This window comes from Hemicordylus capensis, chromosome 5 (assembly GCF_027244095.1).
Source record: "Hemicordylus capensis ecotype Gifberg chromosome 5, rHemCap1.1.pri, whole genome shotgun sequence".
Lineage (NCBI taxonomy): Eukaryota > Metazoa > Chordata > Lepidosauria > Squamata > Cordylidae > Hemicordylus > Hemicordylus capensis.
In genome coordinates this window covers 249,349,213-249,361,906 of record NC_069661.1, presented here as the reverse complement: position 1 = coordinate 249,361,906, position 12,694 = coordinate 249,349,213, and positions in this window count along the sequence as shown.

Here is a 12,694-nt window from a genome sequence, read left to right as displayed (position 1 = left end):
TGTAATAAGATATTTCACCACTTAAAACTGTTCCAGGGAATTGGCACTACATAAATTGCCAGTATGCATCTAGGCTGAATATAACGGCTAGCAAGCTGAGGATAAACCCAGACAAGATGGAAGTCTTGATGGTCAGTAGAGAAGTAGAAATCGAGATAGGGTGATTCAACCAGCTCTGGATAGGGTTGTACTCCCCTTGAAAGAACAAGTGCACAGCTTAGGGGGGTGTTGCTGGATGGACCTGTCTCTGCTTATGGATGCTCATGTGGAGGCGGTGGCCAGGGGTCCCTTTTCACAGCTTCAACTAGTATGCCAGCTGTGTCCCTTTCTCAATAAGTCAGATCTGGCCACGGTTACCCATGCCTTAGTCATGTCGTGCTTGGATTACTGCAATGCACATCATGTGGGGCTGCTACTTCGGAAACTTCAGTTGGTGCAGAATGCAACTGCCAGGCTTCTCTCTGGGACTGCTTGCTTGAAGCATATTCAAGCGGCCAGGAGTGCTTTCTATCAGCGTTGGCTGATTCACCAACTATATCCATTTCTGGAGATAAATGGCCTTAAAACACTGGTGCATATGCTGGTAACATCCAGATTCAACTACTGCAATGCGCTTTGGAGCCTCTGTACACAGTTTGGAAACTGCAGTTAGTACATAATGCAGCAGCCAGGTTGGTCTCCAGGGTTGCCCAAAAGAACATTTTAAAAGAACTACACTGCCTGCCAATACATTTCTGGGTGAAATACAAAGTGCTGATTATTACCTATAAAGCCCTAAACGGCTTGGGTCTGAAGTATCTAAGAGAGTGCCTTCTTCTTCATCAACCCCACAGCCTGTTAAGATCATCTGCACTACTTTGCAGTGGTTCCGCTCCTACCTCACAGGCAGATTCCAGATGTTGTCTCTTGGAGACTGCTGTTCCTCAAAATCTGAACTTTCGTATAGTGTCCCTCAGGGCTCCATGCTGTCTCTGATGTTTAAGATCTACATGAAACTGCTAGGAAAGATCATGAGGTGATTTGGTGCAGGATGTTATCAATGTGCTGATGACACCCAAATCTATTTCTCCATGTCAGCATCATCAGGAGAAGGCATAACCTTCCTGTATGCCTGCCTGGAGGCAGTAATGGTCTGGATGAGGGATAACAAACTGAGGCTGAATCCAAATAAGACAGAGGTACTTATTGTTCAAGGTTGGAACTCGGGAGATTATTTTGATCTGCCAGTTCTAGATGGGGTCACACTTCCTCAAAAGGATCAGGTACATAGTCTGGGGGTGCTTCTGGATATGAACCTCTCCCTGGTGTCCCAGGTTGAGGTGGTGGACAGAGGTGATTTTATGGTTTTATATTGTGAACTGCCCAAGTACCTTTTTTGTATGGGGCAATATATAAATTAATTAAATAAATAAATAGTTGGCAACAGTGTTGCATGAGTGCAAATATGTTTGTGATTGTGCAACAAGGTGCACAAACTGTGGCATATGTTTTGCAGGGAACTTTTTGCAATAGCACAGTTGTGATGCCAAAATGCTTCATTTATTTATCTTATTTATTAATTATTTCTCTGTGTAAACTGCCCAGAGCCATTTTTTGGAAGGGCGGTATAGAAACCAAAGAAAAGAAAGAAAGAAAGAAAGAATTTTGGCATCACAACTGTGCTATTGCAAAATTTCCCTGCAAAACCTATGAGCTGTGCCACAGTGTGTGCACCTTGTTGCACAATCGCAAACATATTTGCACCCATGCAACACTGTTGCCAACAGTGCAAAGAGATCATCTTGTGGTCGCAAACATGAATTGTCCTTTTTGCTAAGCAGTGTCTGCCCCGGTTTGCCTTTGGACAAGTGACTACCGGTGAGCATTGTCGGCTGCAAGGTGTTCCCCTTAGAGGCTGGGGCTGGGGCTCAGCGCTGCAGAGCACCTGCTTATATGCAGAAGGTCCCAGGCTCAATCCCTGGCAGCATCTCCAGGTAGGGCTGGGAAAGACTCCTGCCTGAAACTTTGGGCAGCCGCTGCCAGTCAGTGTACAGTTATGATGAACTAGATGGACCAATGGCCTGACTCGGTCTAAGGCAGCTTCCTGTGTTAACACTTGTCTGGGACACAAGCTTCAGAGTTAATCCAACCAGCTAGCACAACTGCCTTGTGCTAGTACAACATCCTTGAGAAAGCACAACAACATTACTCAGGATATCAGCCAGGGTGCACTACGTAATGAAGCTATTCCCACGATCACTGGAAAGCAGGCTAAGGGGGCTAGCCTGCCCAAAGCACCCTCCCCTTAAATGAGGTTAATGGAATGAGTGCTCCGTTAACCTCATTTTGTTGCTCGTGTGTCATCACAGTGCGCGGCGACACACAAGTAGACCCCCGCCTCCCAGGCTGAGGAGTCTCTCCAGGATGCCCCGTGTGCTTGTGCAGGGCACCCTGGAACTTCTGGGGGCCACGCAGCCCCCGATCCCCACAGCCGCTGCTGGCTCTGTGACAGAGCTGGCAGCTGTGTGGGTGGCCGATCCAGTGGCTGCTAAGCCCGCTTTCCCCGCAGAACCACCTCAGGCGCTTCACTCGTGTCGTGTGAAGCGCCTCAGTGGAAGAATTGCCTCACTGGACCAAAGGTTCTGTGGAGTTCAGCATGGTGCTCACTGATTGGCTGCTGTTGGCAACAGGAAGCAAGACTCGGTGGATCCTTGAACCAATCCAACAAGGCCATAGTTGCCTTCTTCTGTTCTCCATGTCTTGGTATCTCTTGCATTTTAAGAAGGCGGAGCGGAAATCAATTTCCCAGTCTTGAAGAAATGCTTTGTGTGGTACTGAATGGAAACATTTCCTGGCTTCATGTTTTGAGAGAAAACTAAAACCTCATCTCAACCAAAGTACTTTCTTCTCAGTTCATGACACTAATAGCTGCTGTAATTGTAATGTTGCGGGAAAGGAGTTATGTATTGTTAGAAATACAGGCAAAATTGTTCCTAAGTAGCTGTGAAGATCTTATTGTTGGATTTCTTTGCCACACTTACGCGACAGAACTTGTGTACTGGCGGTGCATTTACTTCTCGATGAACAATCCTTGCCATGGCAACACACCACAATATTGTAAGCATCTAGCAGTTGGAGAAGTGTGATGCACAAGGAACAGATACACAGGTAAAAAGGTCCCTAATAACCAGGTATGGCTCCCTAAACACTCTCTGGGTAGAAAGAGCAATTTTCTGAAAGCCCTGGCCAAAGGATAGGCTTTATAAGCTGGGATATATAGAACAATGGAGGAAGCCAAGTGCTTTAATGCAGTAAATCAAGCTTTCTAACTATTGAGGTGTTATTAAGAGCGGGGAATCCAGAACCGGCAGTCAGTTATTTGACAAACAAATGCAGTTTGGGGAGCAATCACCATGTGGTATAATGAGAGAAGAACATGCTATCCAGGAGAACCTTTAACCCACTCTGGCTAATATGATAGCTGTGCCCATTCCATAAAGAGAACAATCTCAAAACTGTGGTGCTTTCACTGGTAACCTCTAGGCTTGACTACTGCAATGTGCTCCACAAAGGGCTGCCTTTGTGTGTAATGCAGAAAGTTCATTTAGTTCAAAAGGTAGCCAATAAATTGATCTCAGGAATATCCTGAAGAGACCATATTACGTCTGTTCTAAAACAGCCACCAACCACAAAGGAGGGCAAGCTTCCAAACAGACCACAGGTAAACCTCAAACTAGAACCTCGATCAAAAACTAAGATACACATCTTATCACACTAAGAGCCCCGGGTCTCACGATCAGTGAGACCCGGTTTGTGCAGCAGAGTGGGGAGAGCGGCCTAAGCCCAGGGAGGGAGCCCTGGGTGGCCGGATCGGCCGCCCACACGATTGCCAGCTCCGTGATGGATCTGGCAGGGGCTGGGGGGAGCGGGGGCCAATCTGCCCCAGAAGTTCCAGCATGCCCTGCGCAACTGTGCAAGGCATCCTGGCGAGGCCCCCGGAGCTGGCAGGCAGCTTTTTGCCTCCCCTCTGGGGGTCTCCTCGTGAATAGCCGCAGTGCAGAGCTGCACCACGGCTACTCACGATCTTGAAAAACGGGTTTGTGGAGCGCTTGCTCCGCAAACCCAGTTTTAGGGGAGGGGTACTTCGGCGGATTAACCCTAGCCCGATTTTGCCGGATCGTGGGAATAGCTCCTTGGTGTCACATTTTGCTTCAGCAATGCTGTATGATTGTGTATCTTGGAGTTTACCCATTCACCAAAAAAACAACAACACCTGTATGCATTTGAAACAAGCTGTTATCCAGAAAACTCATCATATGTATGCTTTATACATACATGTACATGTATGCATGTATGGGCTACTGTTTAGTATTTGCAGTTGTTGATGGTATCAGTATAGATCCCATTCTATATGCTTGTTTTTAATCTTGGTTTTTGATTGAGGTCCTACTTTGTGCTTTAAAACAGGCTGCACATAAGAACCGCTGAGATTGGGACTGATCCCGGTGGGTCAGTACCATGTAACCCCGTTCTGAAACCTGCCTCTTAAACAAGGTTAAGGGAGCAAGTGCTTCCTGAACCCCTGTTTCTTTGTTTGTGAAAGCAGCTGGCGCTGAAGCACTGGCAGGCACCCGCCCATCAATGGGGGAATCTCCACAAATCACAGTGCACTCGTGTGGTGCATTGTGGGATATCCTGTGTGTCAAGGGCAGAGGCTGAGCTTCTGGCCCTGCAATCTGTGTGCCCAGCACCACAGGACGATCATCTGTGGAGGAGGTAAGCTTCGCAAGGCTTCCTCCCTGGCTGCCCACATGTTTGATCATGAGAACGACCCCAAAATGTTTTCAGGAGAAATACAAAGTGGTGATGAAAGGGCCTAGAGCACCTTCCTTATGAGGCAAGGCTACAACACCTGGGGCTTTTTTGAGTTTAGAAAAAAGATGACTGCGGGGAGACATGATAGAGGTCTATGAAATCATGCATGGTGTGGAGAAAGTGGATAGAGAGAAATTCTTCTCCCTCTCCCATAACACTATAACCATGAAATTGATTGCCAGGAAATGTAGGACCAACAAATGGAAGTACTTTTTCACACAATGCATAATCCACTTGTGGAATTCTCTGCCACGAGATGTGGTGACAGCCAACGACCTGGATGGCTTGAAGAGGGGTTTGGATAACTTCATGGGGGAGAGGTCTATTAATGGCTACTAGTCGGAGGGCTATCGGCCACCTCCAGCCTTCAAGGCAGGATGCCTCTGAGTACCAGTTGCAGGGGAGTAACCGCAGGAGAGAGGGCATGCCCTCAACTCCTGCCTGTGGCTTCCAGCAGCATCTGGTGGGCCGCTGTGTGAAACAAGATGCTGGACTAGATGGTCTTTGGGCCTGATCCAGCAGGGCTGTTCTTATGATTACCTTTAAAGGCCTCAGCAGCTTAAACGTAAGTTACTTAAGAGAGCACCTTCTTCGGCATGACCCCCACTGTGTATTAAAGTTCTCCAGCTGCCACCACTTCATCTGGCAGCGACTTGGGGTCGGGTGTTCCCCAGAGCCACTCCCAAACTGTGGGGTTTACTACTACTTCTCCATTTATATTCTGCTCTTTCTCCAAGGAGCCCGGAGCAGTGTACAGGCTGATGTTTATCCACCAACAACCCTGGGAGGTAAGTTACGCTGAGAGATAGGTGTCCGGCCCAGAGTCACCCTGTGAGTTTTGTGGCTGGACAAGGGGCTGAACTTGGTTCTCCCCAGCCCTAGCCCAACACTCAAACCACCATACCACACTGGCTGTCATTCTATAGAGAATGTGCTCCCTATAGAAATTTGAGGCCTTTAATGGTCTTCTATAGAGTCCCATAAACACATTTTTTTGGTCTGACAATTAGTGTTTTTAAAGTAGTATTAAAAGGTCTTAATTCTTTCAGTTGTTCCAAATGGTTAATTTTAATTGGTTTTGCTTGGTTTTTATACAGAGGTTCACCATGCAGGGCTGTGCAATTTGGGCCCTCCAGTTGTTTTTGGACTACAACTCCTATCATCCCCAGAGTGGTCAATAGCCAGGAACTATGGGGTTTTAGTCCTACATCTGCAGGAGGGCCAAAGTTGTGCAGCCCTAACCTAGGTGCTATTCACATGCACAGACAAAACCAGGCTAAGGAAGCCCAGCCCAGTTTTGCTGGTATGTGTGAACCACCTGGAGCCATGTGGCTCCCAGCGGTGGCAAACCTGCTTGGGGAGCCCACTGTTTAGCCCAGGTTTTGGGTGTGAGGGCACCTAGAAACTGAGATAATTGACCATGTGTTGGGGCCGTGCTGCTGTGTGTGGCACCTACAGAAGAGTAGCCTCCTGATCAGTGTGCGGAGTCTCCCCATAATGCACCATGCACTCACGCAGTGCATTATGGAAGATCTGGGGGCCTCCTGGCCCCAGAAACTCCCTGCTGCTGGCAGGAGCCAGCCATCGTCTGCCTGGGCAAGTGATCCACTTGCCCAGCAAGGGAGAGAGGATCATCTGCAGAGGAGGTAAGTGTTTCAAGGCTTCTTCCTCTTGCCCCTTTTGAGCCCTTTCACCGATCGTGAGAAAGGGCTCCTAGAGTCATTAGTGTTTGGTAATACAGATATGTAATGAAATAAATAATCCATACACATCACAACTGGTTCCCAGCGTTAGAAACACAGGAACATAGGAAGATGCCTTATACCAAGTCAGACCATTTGTCCATCTAGCTCAGTATGGTTTACATTGACTGGCAGAGGCTCTCCAAGGTTTTTGGCAGAAGTCTCTCACAGCCTTACCTGGAGATTCCAGGGAGCGAACCTGGGATCTTCTGCATGCCAGCAGATGCTCTGCCACTGAGCTAGGCTCCATCCCGTAAAGAGAATCTCTTACAGTAGGCAGTGCTTCATGAAGTCACTCAATCAAATGAAAACCAAGGTGAACTTTTCTTAGCAATGGGGACAATTCACGCTAGCTAACTCAAGACCAGCTCACCATAAGAACATTCATAAGAACATAAGAACAGCCCTGCTGGATCTGGCCCAAGGCCCATCTAGTCCAGCATTCTGTTTCACATAGTGACTCACCAGATGCTTCTGGGGAGCCCACAGGCAAAAGCCATCTCTCCTGATGTTACTCCTCTGCAACTGGTATTTGGAGGCATCTTGCCTTTGAGGCTGGAGGTAGCCTATAGCCCTCAGACTAGTAGCCACTGATAGACCTGTCCACTCCCATCCCACATTCCATCCCACTTACTCAGCATTCTGGGCTGGGTGGTCAATACTGGCTCCACCCACAACACTATGAAGCGCTGCCAGTCTGTGAAGTCAATACTGAGCTAAATAGATCAATGGTCTGACTCAGTATATGGCAGTTTCCTATGTTCCTGTGTTCCTAAGTGTGTAAGCATTAGCTCTGTGCGGTCAGATAGTTCCGACAAGCACTTTGGACCCAATAACCCCATGTAGAGACTATTGGTGTTACTTCCGCAGCTGATAGGAGGGAGTCTTGACCACTGGAACTCCAAATAGACTCCCTCCTGTTGATGTGGAGTTAGTCATAATTCCGACATGCCTGTCAGATCTACCCCTCCACCTTTTTCCTGCCTTCCCCACCCTTACCTATAAAGTTTAAAGAGTCACTGCCACTATTCTGAGTCACTAGCACCACCATCGGACCTCCATTGGAGGCCTTCACCACTGGCACTCTTGCTGCTGCCATTGCCAGCTGTTGAGATGCACTACCAGGATGCACTGCCATGCTGTGCCACAGGGCCTCCATCGGAGTCCAGCAGCACTGGCACTGCTGTTTCTGCAGTGGCCGTGATTTTCTGTGTGTGAAGCATCGGGGGGGAGGACACTTTTTAAAGGAATGCACAAAAGGACCTGGGATGTGGTGCATTCTAGGGATTGTAGTTTATGTAACTTAAGAACAGCCCTGCTGGATCAGGCCCAAGATGGCCCATCTAGTCCAGCATCCTGTTTCGCACCATAGCCCACCAGATGCCAGTGGAAGCCACAGGCAGGAATTGAGGGCATGCCGTCTCTCCTGCTGTTACCCCCCTGCAACTGGTACTCAGAGGCATCCTGCCTCTGAGGCTGGAGGTGGCCCACAGCCCTCCAACTAGTAGCCGTAGACAGACCTCTCCTCCATGAAGTTATCCAAACCTCTCTTAAAGCCATCCAGGTTGTTGGCTGTAACCACATCTTGTGGCAGTGAATTCCACAAGTGGATTATGCATTGTGTGAAAAAGTACTTCCGTTTGTTGGTCCTAGATTTCCTGGCAATCCATTTCATGGGATGACCCCTGGTTCTAGTGTTATGGGAGAGGGAGAAGAATTTCTCTCTCTCCACTTTCTCCACACCATGCATCATTTTATAGACCTCTATCATGTCTCCCCACAGTCGTCTTTTTTCTAAACTAAAAAGCCCCAGGTGTTGTAGCCTTGCCCCATAAGAAAGGTTCTTTAGGCCCCTGTTCATCTTGGCACCTTTTCCAGTTCTACAATGTCCTTTTTTAGATGTAGTGACCAGAATTGTATGCAGTACTCCAGGTGTGGCCACACCACAGTTTTGTATAAGGGCATTATAATATTGGGGTTTCATTTTCAATCCCCTTCCTAATGATCCCTATCATGGAATAGACTTTTTTCACAGCTGCCGCACATTGAGTCGACACTGTCAACGAGCTATCCACCATGACCCCAAGATCTCTCTCCTGGTCAGTCACCTAAGGTCAGTTATCTAAGGGATGTAGCCATTGCACTGCAACATTGCACAGTGTGTGATCCACTGAAGAAATATACCGGAGGTCTCAAACTGTGAACTTCCACTTGTTGTTGGACTAGAACTCCCATCATCCCCAATCACTATGACGTGTAGGCAGAGATGATGGGAGTTGTAAGCCAACATCTTCAGGAGGCCTGCAGTTTGAGACTCAAACTGTGAACTTCCACTTGTTGTTGGACTACAACTCCCATCATCCCCAATCACTATGACGTGTAGGCAGAGATGATGGGAGTTGTAAGCCAACATCTTCAGGAGGGCTGCAGTTTGAGACTCAAACTGTGAACTTCCACTTGTTGTTGGACTACAACTCCCATCATCCCCAATCACTATGACGTGTAGGCAGAGATGATGGGAGTTGTAAGCCAACATCTTCAGGAGGGCTGCAGTTTGAGACCCCTGACATACACTGTTTAGTGTCCACGTTCCATACCTGCTCATAGCAACAAACAGATTGCAATCATTCTTCCTCCTAGATTTCCTCTCCTATTTTCAGTCCAGTCTAAACCTTGGGCAGACTTGCCTGTGATTAACTCAGGTCATTCTTGGCCTGGATCCAAGGAACTGATTTCTTATAAATACTATAAGAGTGTTGGTTTTTCCAAGGCAGATCAACGCAAGCAAACTCATATTCTGTTTGAGTGGTACTGTTGTTTTTAAATGGAAGTTCATTTCATCTCTTTTTCCTTTCCTTTTTCTCAAGCCAGGGAAGCTCACCACCATCCCTCCCGTAAACAGGAAGCTAATGATTTTCTTCTGAGTATAATATGTAGATAATTTAGTTGGTACATCTGTCTGTCTATCTACATCTGATATGTGTATCTCTAGACAGTGTACACAATTTAAAACACAACAAATATAAAACGATAAAAACAATTAAAACAATTCTCACAGAATAAGAAGTTAAAACAATTTCATGAAATAAAAACAATTAAACAGTTAATTTCAGTTAAAAGCCTTAGAAAATAGGTGTGTCTTGAGGTTCTTCCTAAAAGTAATTAGAGGTGAAGATGCTCTTATTTTGACAGGGAGCATATTCCAAATCCCTGGGGCAGCCACAGAAAAGGCCCAGTCCTGAGTCGCTACCAAACCAGCTGGTGGCAACAGTAACCAGACTTCTCCAGATGATCTTAATCAGCAGCAGCGTTCATGACAAAGAAGGCAATCTCTTAAATACTCGGGACCCAAGCCATTGAGGACTCTATACATAATAACCAGCACATTGTATTTTGCCCGGAAACGTTTGGGGAGCCAGTACAGTTCTTTTAAAATCGGTGTTATATGGTCCCTTTAGGTTGTCACAGAGACCAGTCTGTCTGCTGCATCCTGTACCAATTGTAATTTGTAGACTACATACAAGGGCAGCCCCATATAGAATTCATTACAGTAGTCAAGCCAGGAGGTTACCAGCATATGTGCCCCTGTTTTAAGTTCATTTACCTCCAGAAATGGGCATAGCTGATATATCAGTCAATACGAAGCAGATAAAACAAAGGTTTGCCTTAAACAAAAAAGGTTTGCCTTTTTTAAAAAATGAGGTAAAAGGGAAGGACTTTCTCCTCACCCACTCCACCCTTGCTGCAGCTACCGCTGCCCATGGAGAGGGGTGGCAAAATTTGAGGATGGGCAAAATTTGCTGCTCCTCAAATTTTGCCGCCATAGGCAAATGCCTACTCTGCCTCTCCATTAATCCGCCACTGCTCCTGGCCACTGCCTCAACCTGAGAAACCAGAGAGTTTTGGATCCAGGAGCACTCCCAAGCTACGTACCTGATCTCTCAGGGGGAGTGTTACCCCATCCAGAACAGGCAGATCTAAACCATTTCTCGGGTCCTGAGAATTAATGTATTCAACCCCCCACCCCCCCAAAACCAAAACCAATTCAAGTGTTTTAACTGCCGCCACACAATATACATCTCTCTTTTCCTGCCCAATTCATGTAGTTAATTTAACAGTGCAGCGCAACTGCAGAAAGAAATACGATGCCTGGCATCATTGCAGCGCCAGGCTCATCATTAGATTTCAGAAACCATTCCTCTAAATCCTCGGCTTGGTAATTTCCTTCATAGCTGGGCAATTTAGGCACTTTTCTCTTGCTCCCCATGGTATTAAATGTCTGCTTTAAGTATGAAAGATTTGCTTTTGGCTTCTCCTGCTTGTTAAAGCATAAGTAGCCCTGCGTAAACTTCTGCATGAAGGGGTACCATGAGGGAGGACAGCGTAGGACATGGACTCCATGCCCTTGGTTTCAGATGGCAAGATGGCATGTGATTATTCTTCAGCATCAGCTGTGTCCTTCTGGCTATCTTACAGGTTCTGTGCTCTGAGTGGCTATTGTAATAATGTAATAAAATGTAATAAATAAATAAATAAATAAATAAATTTCTAAGGGGACTTGAAAGCCAGTTTGGTGTAGTGGTTAGAGCAGTGTTCTTCATTGTAAGTCCCAGAGGCCAGTGGTGGTTCCCCTCAACCTTATTTGTGGACCCCTGAATTGTTTGTGGGGCCAGATTCCCCTTTACACTTATACCCCCTGAGCTGGCCCAAGCCTGTTCTTTGAACCAGGGGTCAGTCTGGTTGGGACAGGCACCCCCCATTGGGGGCTGGGCCAGTTGAAACTCAGAGCTCCCAAACCGGGGGTTCAGCCACCTTACACATCTGGTTCGCACATCCCTAATAAGAAGAGTCTTATCGAATCAGGCCCAAGGCCCTTTTTAAAGATATCCAAGCTGGTGGCCATCACCACATCTTGTGGCAGGAAAACATATAAGAAATATCTACTAGTTATGTGTACCAAAGGTGTTTTAGCTATTGAGGATAAGGTCACACAAGAACAGGTTTGCACTCTTGGAGTACACCTGGTTCCAGCTCTGTTCTAGCTACTCAGGTAGATATGGTTATCTAGAAAGCCTTTTTTAAATTATTCCTCACCACCTGCACCTTTTTCTGAGAGATGGGAGAGATTGCCACTCTCATAATGCCATAAGAACAGACATAGTGGATCAGGCCTATCTAGTCAGTATCCTGTTTCCCCCAGTGTGGTCCACCAGGGGCAATTAGGAAGCCCACATGCAGGAGATGAAGACATGCCCCCTCTCCTGCTGTTCTCCTGCAGCTGGTATACAGAGTCATCCTGCCTCTGAACCTGGAGTTAGCCTACAGTCATCAAGAGTAGGAGTTATCGTTAGACCTGTCCTGCATGAATGAAATATTCACCTGGCCTTGGTAACTTCTAGATCTAAGTATTGTAACAAGTTCTATTTGGGGCTGGCCTGAATGACAATCCAGAAACTTCCATTGGTCCAGAACACAGAAGCATAGTCCAGTGCCAGTCACTGGGGCCATTTTATATCAGTTGGCTGATGCTTCATTTCAAGTGTGAATATGCTAGTTTTGGCCTGCAAAGCACTGTGGTGTCCTGGGTATCTTGCTACCTTCTTCAGTACACATTACCTTGGGCATTTTAGGGTGGAGACCTGCTCTAATGGCCTTCCTAATTTGCAGTGAGGTTGATATCTACTCAGAGCTGGGGATTTTTAGTAGCGGCACCAAGCTTGACAAACACTCTCCTCTGTGATGTCCACCTAGTGAGATCATTGATGATGCCCTGAGGACAGGTTAAGGATTGTCCTGTTCCAGTGGTCTTTAGGAGGATACCACACCAAATCACTTCTTTGTACCTATGTGTGTTTTGACATTATTAATCTGCATTATTTGTAAAATGTTGTGGGATTCCATTTAAATGGTTTCCAGTCTGGTGATGGTGTTTTCCTTGCCATTTAGATGGCCCCTTGTGGGATGAAAGTCAAGGTAAAAGATAATTAAAAGAAATATATACATAGATTTTGGGCACTCTAACTTGGGTGGATTATGTTGCTGCACAGCTTAAGAGGTCTAAAAATTCAACTGCCACAAATTCTCTTGAAATACCCAGC